Below are 14,946 nucleotides of genomic sequence, written 5' to 3' on the forward strand. Positions count from 1 at the left end.
CTGAGCCCTCCTGTGAGACTCGTGAGCCACCCCCAGAGCCCCACCTGCTTCACCCCTGCGTGGGGTCAGGGCTGCACATGCTGAGGGGCCGTAGCGGCCCTCACACCGCGCCCACTGCTGTTCTCCTGGTCTGCTCTTCCCGTATCGTCACCTGTGAAACCTGCCTGCTGGGGTTGGATGGGGTGGCCCCCCGGGTGGATGTGGAACTGGTGGGGGGTCCTCAGGTCGCTGTGGTGTTCCCGACCCTTGCGAGACCAGGTTACTGGTAGAAGCCTGTGCCTGGCCCTACCCAGCCTCCCAGGCCTCCCATTTCCAGATGTGATGGCTCCGCCATTGCCATTGCCGAGAGGTGGCACAGCCAAGAAGGCCCTCCCAGAGCTGGGCCCACGCAGGAACCCCATTTGAACCTCCCAAACTGTGAGCTGAACAATCTCCTTTTATCAGCAGCCCGCCTCAAGTATTTAGTTATAGCAACAAACGCTGATGATACGCTGCCCAACGTCTAGACCCAGTGACGGTCTTTAGCGGTGCTACCGACAGGAGCTCCCTGGTGAGACGTCCAGCCACCGTCTCCACACCCCAAGCACAGAGGCTGAAAGGGGCTCCCGGGTACAGATCACTGCTGCAGCTGTTCACTCACAGACCACGTACGCCCTTGGGAGGGTTCTCATCCCTCAGTGGGTTCTCATTCCCCTCCCGCAGGCCTGGGCACAGGGTCTGCGTAGCTGGGCTCAGCCATGACCCAGGAACCCAGGTCCACTGGCCCAGCCTGAGATGAGCAGAGGGTGAGCCTCCCAGGCCCTGCTCCTGGCCTTGTGATTGGTACCTGCTGACGCAAGTGTCCGCCCCTTTCCCACTCTCTCCTGCAGTGCGTGAGGGTCCTGCCGCTCCACATCCTCGCTGGCCCTGGAGCGGCGGTGTCTTGGATCTGGTCGCCCTGATGGGGCTGTGCTGGCATCGCATCGGCACTTCCCTGGTGCCCTGCATGTCTGGCGAGGCGTTGTGAGGTTTTCTTTTTCCCTCCTCATTTTCTTACTGCTGAATTAGAGTCCTGGGCACGACGTGGGTAACGGTCTTTTATCAGATGCATTTTTTTGCAAACATTTTCTCCCGGTCTATAGATGGTTTTCTCATTTTTTGACATGTTTTTAATCTTGCACAGGTTTTTAATCTTGATGAAGTCAGCTTATCGGTTCTCTCTTCCACGGATCGGACCTTTGATATTGCTGTTTAAAAAGTTACCACCACACCCAAGTCACCTGGGTCTCCTCCCGTTATCTGCGGGGAATTCTGTAGTTTTACATTGCACACCTCGACCCCTGATCCATTTGGGGTTGATTTCTGTGGGGGGAAGGTCTGTGTTCACATCCAGCTGTGCCAGCACCATTTTGAAAAGACAATCTTTGCTCCTATTTCAACTCTACCCTTTTGTCAAAGATGAGCTAACTGTATCTATGGGGGGTCCACTGTGGACTCTCTATTCTGTTCCATTTATCATTTGTCTTTTGTTTTTCCAATCCCACACCGTCTTGTAGCTTTATGGTCAACCTTGGAGCTAGGTATGGACAGTCCTCAGACTGTGTCCCTTTTGCCTCTCCAGCTAAACTCTAGGATCAGTGTGTTGATGACTACAAAATAACTTGCTGAGTGTGCCATCACATTTCCATGACTGTGACAAAAATACGGGAGAAAACCAACTTAAAGGAGAAAGGTTTGTTGGCTCACAGCTCCAGAGGTCTCAGCCCACACTTGGCTCCATGCTGCGGGCCTTTGGGGAAGCGGCGCTTCATGGTGGGGAGTGTGCAGCAGAAGAGATGAGCTCACCTCCCGGCAGCTAGAAAACAGAGAGGAAAAGAAGGAGAGATTAAGGGAGTGTCCAGGGACAAAGTGTGGTTCCCAAGGGCACAGTCCCCAGGACTCTCTCCCCTCCACTGAACCCCACCTCCTGTAGCTTCCGTCACCTCCCTGTATCCCATCAGGTTATGGGTCCATCAGTGGGTCGATTCATTGATGATGTTAGAACCCTCACGATGTCATCATTCCCCAAAGCCCCTCTTCTGAACTCTGCTGCACTGGGGACCAAGCCTTTGGGAGTCATTAGAGATTCAAGCCACAACACTGAGATTTGAATTGTGATTGTTCAAATCCGTAGATCAAGTTGGGAAGAACTGATGTCTTGGCCACATCGAATCTTCCTATCCATGAACATGGGATGTCCACTGATTTAGTTCTCAGGAGATGTCCTTCTCTAGAGTCACATAGCGTTCCTCATACGGCTCATGTAAAAATGGGCTTAGCTTTATCACAAAATATTTCCCTTTGCGAGTGCTCATATACATGGTAATGTGTTTTTAATTTTAAAATCCATTTGTTCTTTGCTGGAATATAGAAAACCAATTGGTTTTTGCAAATTAACTTTGTGTTATGCAATGTCTCTATATAATCAGGTATTCACTCCAGGAACTTTTGTCAATTCTTTGGGGTTTTCTACATAAATGATCATATCTTCTGTACACAAGGACAGTTTTATTTCTCCCTTTCCAAACTGTGTACCTTTAATCCCTTTCTTGTTTCCTTGCAGTGTGTAGGCCTCCCATGTGATGTTACAGAAGATGTGAGAAGGGGAATCCCCCCCCCTCTTGTGTCTGATCTCAAAACCATTCTAGAGTCAAGGCTTCCTGCAGAATGCTGGTTCTTGGAGTCTCAGCAGAGCAGAGGCGAAGAACTGGCTACTGCTGCTTAGTAGGTGAGGTGAGGCACGGCTTGGCTCGCCAGTACCCAGGCTCATGGACAGGGCATGCTGGGCAGCACGGTTAATTAGCCATCCACTTTGCCATAGCCAACTGGAAGCTTAGAAGTGTGAACTGTGTGGACTCAGGGGGAAAACCCAGCTCTTGCTCATGGGAGGGCTAAGCAGGGAGAAGGCGGGCAGGATTGACAAGCTCTTGAGAGGTTGGTGTGACTTCCCGTCCCTGGTTGAATCCGGGAGCTCAGCCCCAAAAGAGATGCTGGCCCCTCTGAGGTGAATGTAGGAATGGTCAATGGGAGGGAGGGGACCCTGGTGGCTCAGGGCACCTTCTCGAGAAGAGATGTGGAGGGGAAGATGTCCAGTCACAGCACCCTCGAGGGCAGCCAGAGGGCAGAACCCAGTAGCTGGGATGCTGAGAGGGTGGACACATGGGGCAGTCCTCAGGCCTGCTCCTTGTGTCCACTCACTGCTCCTCTGGGGAACCCTGGACATGTGCTTGAGATGGGGGGTTCTGTAAATGTGGGGGGCGAGGGACAAGGTGTCAACAGAGCCAACAATTGGAAGGAATAAAATGAGATTCTTTTTTTGAGGTGGGAATATCAGTGCCCGGCAAGGACCTGACCAGCCCTCCTCAACATTGTCAAGGTCACAAGAGACAAGGAAACTCTGAGAAACTGTCCCAGCCTCAAGAATCCTAAGGAGGTCTGAGAGCCAAAGGTCACGTGGACCTGGGAGGATCAGGTGAGGCCTGAGGAGGTCCCGGTTCAGCCTGGGCCTCAGTGGATGGTATCCCATCTGAAGGGCCCCTTCTGTATCGCAGATTGGCAGCCGACTCCTGATGCTAACGGCAGGGGACACAGGCTGTGAGGTGCAGGGGAACCGCTGGTCACTGTGCAGATTTTCTGTAAGTTCATGACTGCTCCGAAATAAAGCGTTTCTTACAAATCTCCCTCCGTTTATCTAGAGTGTTCAAACTCATAGACGCAGACGTAGGGCAGTGGCTGCCAGGGGCTGGGGAAGGGGCACCGGGAGCTCGTGTCTGATGGGGATGGAGGAGTGCTGTGGGTGGAGTGTGGGGACGGGGCGCAGCAGCTGGGCCTGCTGGATGCCGCTGAGCTGTGCAGGCAGCCTTGGCCGAGGTGGCCTGCTGCACTCGTGTGTGTGTGTGTGTGTGTGTGTGTGTGTGTGTGTATGTGCAGTGATTGATGGTTTTTAATTCCCTCCTTCCTCCCGCTGTTGCAGCCCCACCCTGTGTTATGGGCTATTCTGGAAACCCGCTGGCTGGCATCTGTCCTCCAAGCCCTGGGGTCCTTGGGGTGCCCAGCTCAGGAACGAGCGTCTACACCCAGTGCTGTCTTGTGCTGGGAAGGCACGTGCCGGCCAGGCGTCTGCACCCCTGTCTGCAGGTCAGCACCCCGTGGACCCAGCCTGGTGCTGCACTGCTGCTGGCCACAGCTTCACAGCCTCCCAGTGTCCTGCGGAGCATCCAATAGGTAGGTATGTGGCCGCCTGTGGTTGATGGTGGCTTCTTCAGGACCTTCATGGGGGGACTCTGCTGTGGGACTCTGCTCTGGGCCTCTCCGTCCCTGCCACAGAGTGCGGAGACCGTTTTCCTCACAGTTTCCCTTTCCTGCTTTCACGGTGTCTTTCCCACCCAACGTCCCCTCCCCTCTGGTGACAGCCATTCACTGCTGGTGGCAGGCTTCCTCCAGGCATGATAAGTCATCCTCATTGTCTTTCCAACAGCCCCACAGCCAATAAAAACCAGCCAAACAGTGAAAGGACACTCAGATTGGTCCCTAGAGGGCCATGAAGACCTGAGATGTTGCTGGTGGTGATCAGGGGTTCTGTGCCTTTAAACAAACAGCCTAGTGACAAGAAGCCTTCAGTGAGCAGGGGCAGTGCCTGGGGGCAGGCGGGGCTGGGGCTGGGTGCACTGGGAGGGGTGGGAGCTGCCTCGGGGGTGGCCTAGGACACAGGGCTCACCCAGCAACTGAGGGGCAAGGACTGCTCTTTCTGTCCCTGACTGTGTACCTGTGGTGACTGGGCGTGGCACCCCTAAGTTCCCAGGGAATGTTCACAAAACCCACGTCCAGGTCTTGGTCTCCTCTGCTCTGGGGCAGGTGCTTGGGGTGGGGGGCGGGACTGCCAGGATCTGTGGCTTGAAAGGCAGGGTCACCAAGGGCAGCCAGGTGAGGTCACAGGGCAGCGACCTGGGGCGGTCAAGCTCATCTCCCTTCTCAGGTGCCTGGCTGTCAGCTGCTCCCCATCTTGTCCCCCTCATCAAGGGACAACAAGCCCTCTCCTGTCTCACCAGACGTGGGAGGGGAAGGAGAAAGTGCAAGCTCTGCGCGATCCCTGTGCCCATCCAACTCCTCTCCCCTCCCAGTCCTCCCTGGGCCTGGATACAGAGGAGGACCTGGCAGGGCAGCACACCCAGGTCCCTCCTGGCCCTGCAGCCCACACCTGTCCACGCTGAGGTCCAGGACGAGCCCTGCCGGGGTGGGGCCAGCAGAGGCTGCAGCAGTCCGCCAGCAGGGCCTTCCCGGGGTGAGCGGCAGAGAGGGCTGCCGGGGGCAGGCTCGGGGTGGGACCTGAGGTCCTCGGAGCGTCCAGAGAGGGCAGGGTGGGGGAAGGGGCTGGGGTGGGCGTGGGGGGAAGAGGAGGGGAGCTCCAGCGGGCTGTAGAGGTTGACGGCAGGCCATCTCGGGGCACGAGGACACCCAGAGAGCTGGTGGAACACTGCTTCCAGGAGCCTCAGTGAGGGCGCGTCCCCAGGAGGGTGGCCCGGAAGTTGTGCCCTGAGCAGGGCCTGGGTCTCGCCCTGCCATCGCTGGGGTCAGGATAGAAGGGAATGGCAGAGTTGGGGCCCTCGTCCTCTCCTGGCCTTGGACATCAGGAGCTGCAGAAGTGTCGTCCCCCTGGGCACGGCCCATCCGAGGTGGCTCAGTGGAGCCACTGCCCAGTCTCTGGCACTAAGGACTGCCTCGTCACCCAGGGCTGCGGGCTGCACAAGTCCATCTCCCTGGGGGGCCGCTGAGCCCTGGCTTCCTTCCCCCTCATAGGACTCAGAGGGACACGCAAGCTCCAAACAGAACCCCGAATAGAGATGGTGGACAGAGGCTGCTGGGCTGCTTCTAGGGCAGGCAGGGCCACAAGTCCTCATCTTTGTGGCCCTGCCTCTGGCCTGTGCAGGACCCTGGGCCAGCTGCATCCTGCTTGAGGCCACAGCAGTGGCCCATCGATCCCATCTGTCCCCGGAGTCAGGAAAGGACCTGGGACTTTAAAAATCCCCAGCAGTTGACACAAAAGGCCCTTTCAGGGCATTTCAGCTAATGAGGGACCTGAAGTCCAGGTCCTGAGTGGCCGATCTCTGTCCACACTGCCCTGAGAGAAAACAGACATCAAAGTCAGCCAGGCCCACGCTGCAGGTCTCCCTGGGGGCTTCGACCCCGGCAATAGCTGAGATTTCCCCCTTCACCACACAAGCTGAGAGTCTGGATGTCAGCCGCCCTGGGCACCCACCTCCATGTAGAGCAGATGTGCAGACTGGTAGCCCAAGCGAGGTCAGGTCAGCCATATAAATGTGAATGTGTGTGTGACTGTGTGTGTGTGTGTATTTGTTCAATTCCCATCATATACATATACATATGATACTGGGAGTTGATGCCAGGTATGCTTAGCCATGGAGTGGCATCCATAACCCTTTTTAAAATTCTATTTACAGACAAGGTCTTGCTGAGCTGCTTAGGACCTCGCTAAGTTGCTAAGGCTGGCTTTGAACTTTCGATCCTCCTGCATCAGCCTCCTGAGCCTCTGGGATTACAGGTGTGGGTCACTGTGCTCGGCATACCATATTTTTTTAAAGCCATCCATCTGTTGATGGGCATTAGGCTGATTCCATATCTTGGCTATTGTGAATTGTGCTGCAATGGACCTGGGTGTGTAAGTGTCTCTTTTGTAAATTTTTTTTTAGTTGTAGATGGACACGATTAATTGATTGATTGATTGATTTATATTTATTGGCCATTTGTACTCCTTTGAGATGGGCGCTCAGATCACTTACACGCTCTCATTCTTTTCAGCCTTTTTGAATCCTTTGTATCCTCTGGATAGCAACCCTCTGTCAGACGAAGGGCTGGCGAGATTTCCTCCCCGTGCAGGCTCTCTCTGTACTCTGTGGACTGTCTCCCTGGCTCTGCAGAAGCTTTTTAATTTGACGCGATTCCATTTGTCAATTCTTGCTTTTAGATCCTGAGCTGTTGGAGTCCTAGTCAGGAAATTGTTTACTGTGCCTACATCTTGAAAGGCTACCCCTGTTTTCTTCCAGCAATTTCAAAGTGTCAGGTCTTACATGAAGGCCTTTGATCCATTTTGAGTTTACTTTTGTACAGGGCGAGAGGTAGAATCCAGTAAGGAGAAGAAATTATGTACGTCCCATCACCAAGCTCATCTTTGCCAGTTTGGTTCCTTTTTATTAAGTGAAGGGTTTCACTCTTCTGTAATGGGTTTTCCAGCGGATTCTGGTTCCTGGCTGTTGTACTGCTTGGCTTCTTACATGTGCTGGACACTGAATCCTGCAGAGGACTGGCCACCTGTATCCTCCTAAAGGCAGATCCTCCTCATCAACAAGAGTCCCAGTGCCCTCAGTTCTCTGTCACCTACCTGGAGAAACAAGCTTGACTCCGGACTTTTTACTACGTTGTGAAATAGGGTTTACCTTTTTTTGTCTTTTTGCACCTAGATTATTGGTGAGGTTGGTCTGGGATTTTCTAGTCTCACAGTGTCCTTGTTCAATCCTGATCTCAAATCATGCTAGTGTCGAACCGAGTCAGATATTTTGTTTGTTTTATCTATTCTCAGGTACAAGCTGTGTAAGGGAAACAATTCTCTGTTCATTGAAGCTTTCATAAAATTCTCTTTGAAAAAATCACCAGAACCTGGCGTCCGAATGATTTTTATAAATTTGGTTTTGCTTACAATGCTGTGTAAGTTTTCAATTTTACTACCAGAAACAGCTACTGATGACATTCTCGATGCCTAGCACTCCTGATGCGTCTGTGAACCCTTTCTATACTCCTCCTGTTCCTGCATTTCCTATTTTATTCCCTTGACCTTGACCTTCCTACTCAGTCGATTTTTTTTTCCATTTGTTTCCAAAGAAATAGCTTTGATTTTATGGATCGTCCACAGTTTGTCTGACTTTTTGTTTGTTAATTTCTGCCCTTATTTATTATTTCCTTTTTCTCTCTAATGGATCACTCTGTTTTAGAAGGTTCTGAAATCAAATAATTAACTGGTCGGCTTTATAGCCTTATTTTAAAAATGCATCAAGAGCTATGAGTTTACTTTTAAGGGCTGCTTTAGCTATGTCTCAGGAGTTCTAATGCCAAGTGGCACTTCATCCCAGCAGTTTTAGATATTTGGTTATTGACACCCTGATTGGTTCTGTGATCCATGAAGTATGGTTTAGTGAATCTTTTTCTAATTATTGTCAACTTTCTCGGCTACTTGGATTCTAGCATTTCTCCCTCCAGGGGCACATAGAAGGTTCGTGCATTATCTAAGTAGGTAACACAGACTCCAGAGGCTTTGGAAGGTCATTTGGCCGCATTGACCCTGCTCTACCCAGTACTTGCTCATGTTGTCTCCCTGCCATGGCTCTGGCCGCGGGGATGCAGTTTTAGTGATCCTGTCTGGCTCTGGTTTGGGAGCCATTGAACTACCTCTCCCCGTGTATTCAGTCAACTACAACACAGGGTTCTACCCAGCGTTTTCACGACTGTGACTGAGAATCCTGACAAGGGCCATTTTAGAGGAGGAAACACCTATTTGAGGCTCGCCTTTTCAGAGGTTCCGCCCACAGGTGGCCGGCTCTGCTCCTCAGGGCTTGGGCACGTCATGACGGAGAGCGGGGCGGAGGGAAGTGCTCCCAGGGTGATGGGGAAACAGAGACTGAGCTCAGCTCACCCATATAGAAACCCCAAAGCCACCCCCAGGGACCCACCTCGCTCAGCCACACCCAGTCCATCCTATGGGGGATCAACCACTGACGGGTCAAGGCTCTCCTGACCCAGTCATCTCACCTGGGAACCGGCCTCACTATCTCTTCCATGAGCTTTTGGGGGGCACCTCTTACCTAAACCACAATAAACACAAGCTGTTGATATGACAATGTTTTATTTTCCTAATTCAGTCTCAAGTTATTTCATCTTTACCTCCTTCTCTCGCTGCTCTCACCCCATATTTTTATTCAATTTTCTTAAATAAATAATTCTCGTCAGGGGTTCAATAGATTGGCCACAACCCTTTTCTCCATTCCTCTGCCTGGGATTGTCTGTAGCGGGCTACTCTGTCCCCTGCAGTCACTTATCTTCTGGCTGGACTATGTCCCCTAGCAGCTTTCTCCTTAATGATCTCCAAGGGGGAAGCTTGTTCCCCTCTCTGAACTCTGAGGACCTCCTCTGCCCTTGCCCCTGAACAGCAGTTTCAGGGAACTCCGAGGACCATATCCATAGTCCTCCTGGCACGTCGAGGCTGCTCACTCCTTGTCCTCACACACACATCGCAGCTGAGGACGCTGCGTTGCAGTCTCATTGCTCTTCTTTTGGAATGCCTTTTCTTCCTCCTTTCTGCACTGTAACTGTCATCGTGACCGACACACTTCCTGCCTAGCACTTGGTCTGCTCATTAACTCAGAGCTCCTGATTCTTTGTCCAACCTCGAGGATTTCTGGCCACCTGTCTTCAAATGTCGCTCCTTTGCTATGTTCTTATTCTTTTCCGTGTGTACGTTGGAAGCTCATTTCATTTTCTGTATCTCTTCTCTATTTGAAGTAAAAAAAAAATCATCAATTAGATATGAACTAAAAATAGATCCATTATTTTAAGAAGCCAAATTAAGGATCCTAGGAATAAAAAATAGAATCATTGGAAAATCATTTTTTAAACCCCAAGTGGAAGTGAAAGAATTTGTGAACTGGAAAGCGGCCCCTGAAGCTCATTCTGAATAAAATACCTGGAGGCAAACCTCAAGACGTGGGGGGTGAAGAGATCCAGAAAGCGCACTGGGCGGTCAGTCCCTGGCCCTCACTCCTGGTGCTGGGTCACTCTCGGCTTCAGGTGGACTTTTGTCGGAGCCCTTGTCTCCTCTCCACCATGTGCTTCTTCTTCCGGTCCGGGGAGGGCCGTCTTCGCCGTCTGAGTGTCGATAATCCCTGATATGTGTAAATGATATACATGTAACATACGGCAAAGGAAAGGTGTTCCAAAGGGCAGCGACGGGCGTGCGGACGAGGAGGGAGCAGCGTTGGAGAGGAGGCACAGTTCCAAGTCTGAACTGGATGCCGAGTGTCCTGGAGTCCAGCCCCATGACCCTAGGCCTGCTCGCTGGAGGTGTCTGGGCTGAATGAATGCGGAGGAGCCACTTCTCCAAGCCCCTGACTCCAGGGGCTCTGGGTCGACTCCCTCTGAGGTTGAGGATGCAGAGAGCCAGCCTCCGGTGCCAGAGGGGACCAGGGCATGGTGCATGTCCAACCCCGAGGCCACCATGAGTACAGGACGGGGTTTCCTGCCTGCGTCTTGAGAGCAGGCTGCTGGGCAGCCTAATGAAGATGGGGTGTGAGGCTCTGCTGCAGTGGGACCCAGCGAGGCTGCATGGACAGGCCAGCCAGGCCGCCTTTCCCATGGGGCACAGTGAAGCTGACCAGACCGACTGCACTGACCTGAAGAGGTGGTCAGCCAATTCCCATCTTGAAGTCCACGAATCAGCTGCTGCCTGGTAAAGAAACACTTGATCTGTCAGTGCTGTGGGCTGGCCAGAAGCGGCCGGACGGCTGAGGGTGTCTGCCATGGCAGGGAGAGGTGGATCCCCAAGCCGGGCATGCTGCCCCTCTTGGTAGAGGTTGCAGTTACAGATCAGCGTGTCCCACCTGCTTAGAGCCAAACCCAGGACTTCGTGGAAATTGGTGAAATATTTGTGCCAAGGGGCCCCTGCTGAGTGCCCTATGGAGACAGTCTGCCATGGGGCAGTGCTGCCCTGACTTCAGGGGACGTGGGAGGGGGGATAGCAGCACGGGCACCAGGTACCTGCACCATGCATGCTCAGCACAGTGTGACATCTGTTCTCCATGCCAAGGGGACTGACAGGCATACGTGCAGCAAGCGGAGGCTGAATCAGTGGCCAGTGAAACAGTGGCCACACCTTGGCCTTCTAAAAATCCCATCAGTTTAATCTCATTTAACCCAAACCCCATCCTGGGAGGATCTGCAGGCAACTGAACGGCGTTAGGCTGTGCTGAGCCACGAATCTGACTTAGGGAAAAAGGTAGAGGCTGCCTCAGCCAAAGCCCAGCCACTTGCCCCCTGTGAAGTCCTACCTGCACCGACTCTGGTGGACGAGGACCCGTCCCCTGGAGCATACCTGCAGCTGGAGCTCATCCTCTCAGGAAATGATGCTGAACCTGGGTTCTGTGTTCTAAGATATGCTGGACAGGCCTGACGTGCTGGTGCTCTGGTCACTTGGCATCAAGCCTGGCCCCAGCAGGTCACATCTGCAAATGAGCAAATCGATGAATCAGGGGGTTGTCAACTGCCTGGTTTGGTGGTGACTTTGAAATGACCTCAGCCATTACCCTGGGGAATTGACCTGCAATGTTCCCTGCTCCTTTCATGTACCCTGGGGATCTGCCCCGCAGGGGCCACTTCCCGAGGTCGGGCTGTCTTGTGGGTCACCGTCCACTGCGATGCCCTGGACGCCCGCGTCAGCACAGGCTGCCGTTGTCTTGGAAGTGCGTTGCTCCCTCTGCAGTGAGATAGCGGCTTCCGTGTGGGTGCCTGAAACCCCCAGTTCCGGGCAGTGCCACCTCGGGTTGGGGTGGGCAAGCCAGGCCGGCTTCCTCATCTGGGGTTCCCTCCCTGCTCTCCCTCCTGCAGGTGCCATCAGAAAATCTGGGCCCCTGGGAAAGCAGGAGGAGAAGGCTTCTCTCTGTCTCCCAGGAAACCCAGCCGTTGTTCTCATCAGGCTCAGAAGAACAGGACCCAAAGGCGCGGTGCAGCTCCTGCTCAGCCCTCTCCTTCCCCCTCCCCCCCCCCCCCGGGGGATGATCAGCTCCCGATGGAACAATGCAGGAGAGGACGCCCCAGGTTGCACTCTGACCTCCACCTGTACCTGCAGTCACTGACCTCCACTGGCAAGTCAGGGCCCCAGGCCTGGAGGGACTTTCTACAGCACTTTCCGGTAGACGGGGTCTCATCAGTGGACGTGAGACAGAGCGTGCGGCAGCTGCGGGCCGTGTCAAGGAGTGACTTAGAGACAGCACAGGGGACAGAGGGTGGGAATTCTTGAGTCCGCACCCTCTGTCCCCATGGGTAACTCCTTTGGCCCTTCTTTGCACGATGCCCTTCTATGGGCCGCCAATGCGCCAGAGCTGCTGCTCTTACCTGTAGACTTGGAGTCCGGGTCAGGCAGCACGAGGTGGCTGACCTCCTCTCGGAGCCCCGGGAGCTTCTGGCCGAGCGGGAGCGGCTTTCCCTGTAGATCATGTGACACACCGTGGCAATTGAGGGTAGAGCTCGACTGTGTGCCTCAGGTCTTTGACCTTCCATTTCCTCTTCTGCAAAAGGGAACACGGACCCCGAAGCTCACGGTTGCAGAGCACCTTGCGGGTTTGACAGTGTCCCTGAATGCTGGCCGGCGATGGCAGCTCTGGTGGCGGCTACCACGGGGGGTCACTGGGATGACACAGTGCTGTCACTTTGTGCAGGTCCTGTTGGTGAGGAAGGCTCCGTCACAAACATTTATTGATAAAATACCTGCTTCGTGGGGACAGCACAGGGTGCCCACGCCACCAAGCCAACATTGTCCTCTTCTTCTTTCTCTCAAAAATCTCCAGTTGGGTCTGATGATAGAAATTTGCTCGGTAGATAATGATCCTCCAAAGACGCCCAAGTCCTAATTCTAGGACTACCTTGCCTCATGCGGCAACTGGAGATGATCCAGGATTCTCTGGGTGGTCCGGCGGAACCTCAGGATGCTCACAGTGAAATAGGGAACCGGGGAAAGTCTCAGAAAGAGGGCGGCCGGAGAGACGGGTGGGTGTGCTGCCTTTGGATGGAGGAAGGGCCCTGAGCCCAGGGTGTGGGCACCACTGGACGTTGCAAGGGCTGGGGGCTGTGTCCTGCCCCGGAGCCCCCAGGAGAGGCTGCCTGCCCCACCCTAATGTAGCCCACCAGGACCCACCTCTGACCTCTGACCTTCAGAGCTTTGGGCTGCTTTGTGCCACTGTTTTGGGGCACTTGGTTACAGCAGCCATAGACACGAACCCACTGGGAATCTGACACAAGTTCCCTATGTCCAGCCAAAACTGGCCAAGTGCTTGCTATAGCAGCCGCCGTAGCAGCTGCTGAATTCGTGGGAGGAAGGGGCCAGGGCCAGGCTCTGAGCCCCCGCCTGTGTGGAGCTCACGGTGCCACGGGAAGACCGTGTCCAGCACGTAGTGGGACATCTGGGAGGGATGTGTGCTGGATTAGGGCGTGGGGAGTCTTCTGTGGTCCCAGCCATGCAGCGGTCACTGAGACACTTCAGCCCCACCCGGCCACCTTCCCTTGCTGGCCACAGCAGGTGGGCAGAGTCGGGGCTGGAGGCCACGGGTCCCGGGTGCTGGGAGCTGAGCAGGGGCAGTGCTCCATGGAGCCCAGCACCTGGCCGGTCGCCCCTGACTGGAACCCCTTCCTTCTTCTCCCTGCGCTGTCAATCAGTAGAGAAGACACAGAGACATCTAGGGAGCGCGGCTAATCAGCCAGGCACTCCATTAATGAGGCACCATTTTCTGCACTTGATTCTCATTACAGTGAGTTTATTTTCGTTTCTTGTGTAGGAGAGAAAGAAACAGGTGCTCACATTTAGCCTCATCAGCTTCCTGTTACTGTTTGATTCACTTATTATTTTTAAAATAGGTCTATTTTGGAGGAAATGTGACCTGGAAGAGACCCACGGTATTTACTCCAGCGGCTGCTGGGCTGCTGCGGGAGGGCGTGTTCCCGGCGGGGGTAGGAGGAACCAGGGAGCCAGCTGCAGCTGGCCACACACACTGGCCGCCGCTGGTGTCCTTTGTCTGTCTGCACAAGTTCCTTCTCTTCCTTTCTCAGAGGGAAGGGCCTGCGTTGACATCTCCAGGTCAGGTGACCAGGGCAGGCCCAGGGCAGGCTGCTGTGTGTGGGGGGTTGCACCAGTTCCTAAAATGGGACCCTCTGTTGCCAGTCAGCTGGGCACCCTCCCTGAGGGCTCTGAGCCCACAACTAACCTCCTGCCCTCACCTGTCCCTGTCCACGGTCAGGGTCCCTGTCCACCTGCAGATCCCAGTTTGGAGGTGCAGCTTAGGGACTGCGGTCCTCCCTGAGGGGCAATGGCACACAGTGACCACAGCTCAGAGTCTTCTTGCAAACAGAAGGGACGCCCCGTCTTCCTGCCCATGCGGGATCCGCGACGCTGGCCTCTCGTTGGAGCGCAGATGCGCCATCTTTCAGCCTCATCCCAGGGTCGTCCCGGCCTCCCACCTGCCCTGTCCGTTTCCTTCGTGAAGGGCGGGCTTCATATAAAAATAGCCCTCCCGGGCATCGTGGGGCTCCTCGCAGGTTCCCATAGAAACCGGGCAGTGCAAACATGTGGAGGATTTTTTTCTCAAGTGAGCCCAAAATTTTATCCTCCAAAGATTCAGGGTCATTCTGTCTCACAATTTGGAAGAACCCTTGGCTGCTTACAGAAGGTCTTTAAAAAGGAATTGATAAAGTGCCCTCGTCCTCTCCGTTTCTCCTGCACTCTCACACACTGGTTTTGTTCCATTTTAGAGGAGCCACAAAATGTCACTTCCTGAGGTTTCCAACTCACCCCTCAGGAGCTGGGAAAAAAAGCCCTTTTGAGATAGAACTCTCCCTCCCCAGACTCGGAAGGCAGAATGGGAAGAGATGCGTCACTCCTCCCGTTTCAGAGCTTGGCCTCGCCCGGGTTAGGTCACTGGGAAACTGTCCATCAAGGAAGGGAACCTGGCCTCCAGCTCTGAACGGGTCGTGGGAGGCAGGTGACACGGAGAAGCAGGGGCTCCCTCACGGCCTGGGGCACCCTGCCTTGCGCAGCCCAGTTCAGTTGAGGTCAACTGCGCTTGGTCAGCGGAGGCCTCTTCAGGGCGTCGAGCTGGAGGG

General features: G+C 54.3%; 1 protein-coding gene and 1 long non-coding RNA gene across 2 annotated transcripts in view; one reads left to right on the forward strand and one right to left on the reverse strand.

Moving 5' to 3' along the window:
* The window catches only part of LOC144369124 (mitotic spindle assembly checkpoint protein MAD1-like), a 278,411-nt gene extending 270,723 nt beyond the window's left edge, over window positions 1-7,688 (forward strand). The window contains exons 19-25 of the mRNA XM_078028198.1: window positions 2,582-2,746; window positions 3,340-3,490; window positions 3,570-3,653; window positions 3,992-4,242; window positions 4,496-4,637; window positions 4,994-5,299; window positions 6,477-7,688. The gene's annotated coding sequence lies outside the window, so the exon portion shown is untranslated. The remainder of the gene's footprint in view (window positions 1-2,581; window positions 2,747-3,339; window positions 3,491-3,569; window positions 3,654-3,991; window positions 4,243-4,495; window positions 4,638-4,993; window positions 5,300-6,476) is intronic.
* Window positions 7,689-8,728: 1,040 nt separating this feature from the next.
* On the reverse strand, window positions 8,729-10,528 carry LOC144369126 (uncharacterized). Its single transcript, XR_013428583.1, has 3 exons — window positions 10,473-10,528; window positions 9,767-9,965; window positions 8,729-9,575 (listed from the first exon to the last, which is right to left on the reverse strand). It is a non-coding gene; the product is annotated as an uncharacterized LOC144369126 (long non-coding RNA).
* Window positions 10,529-14,946: the final 4,418 nt, after the last annotated feature.

The sequence above is a fragment of the Ictidomys tridecemlineatus genome, chromosome 12 (genome assembly GCF_052094955.1).
Source record: "Ictidomys tridecemlineatus isolate mIctTri1 chromosome 12, mIctTri1.hap1, whole genome shotgun sequence".
NCBI lineage: Eukaryota > Metazoa > Chordata > Mammalia > Rodentia > Sciuridae > Ictidomys > Ictidomys tridecemlineatus.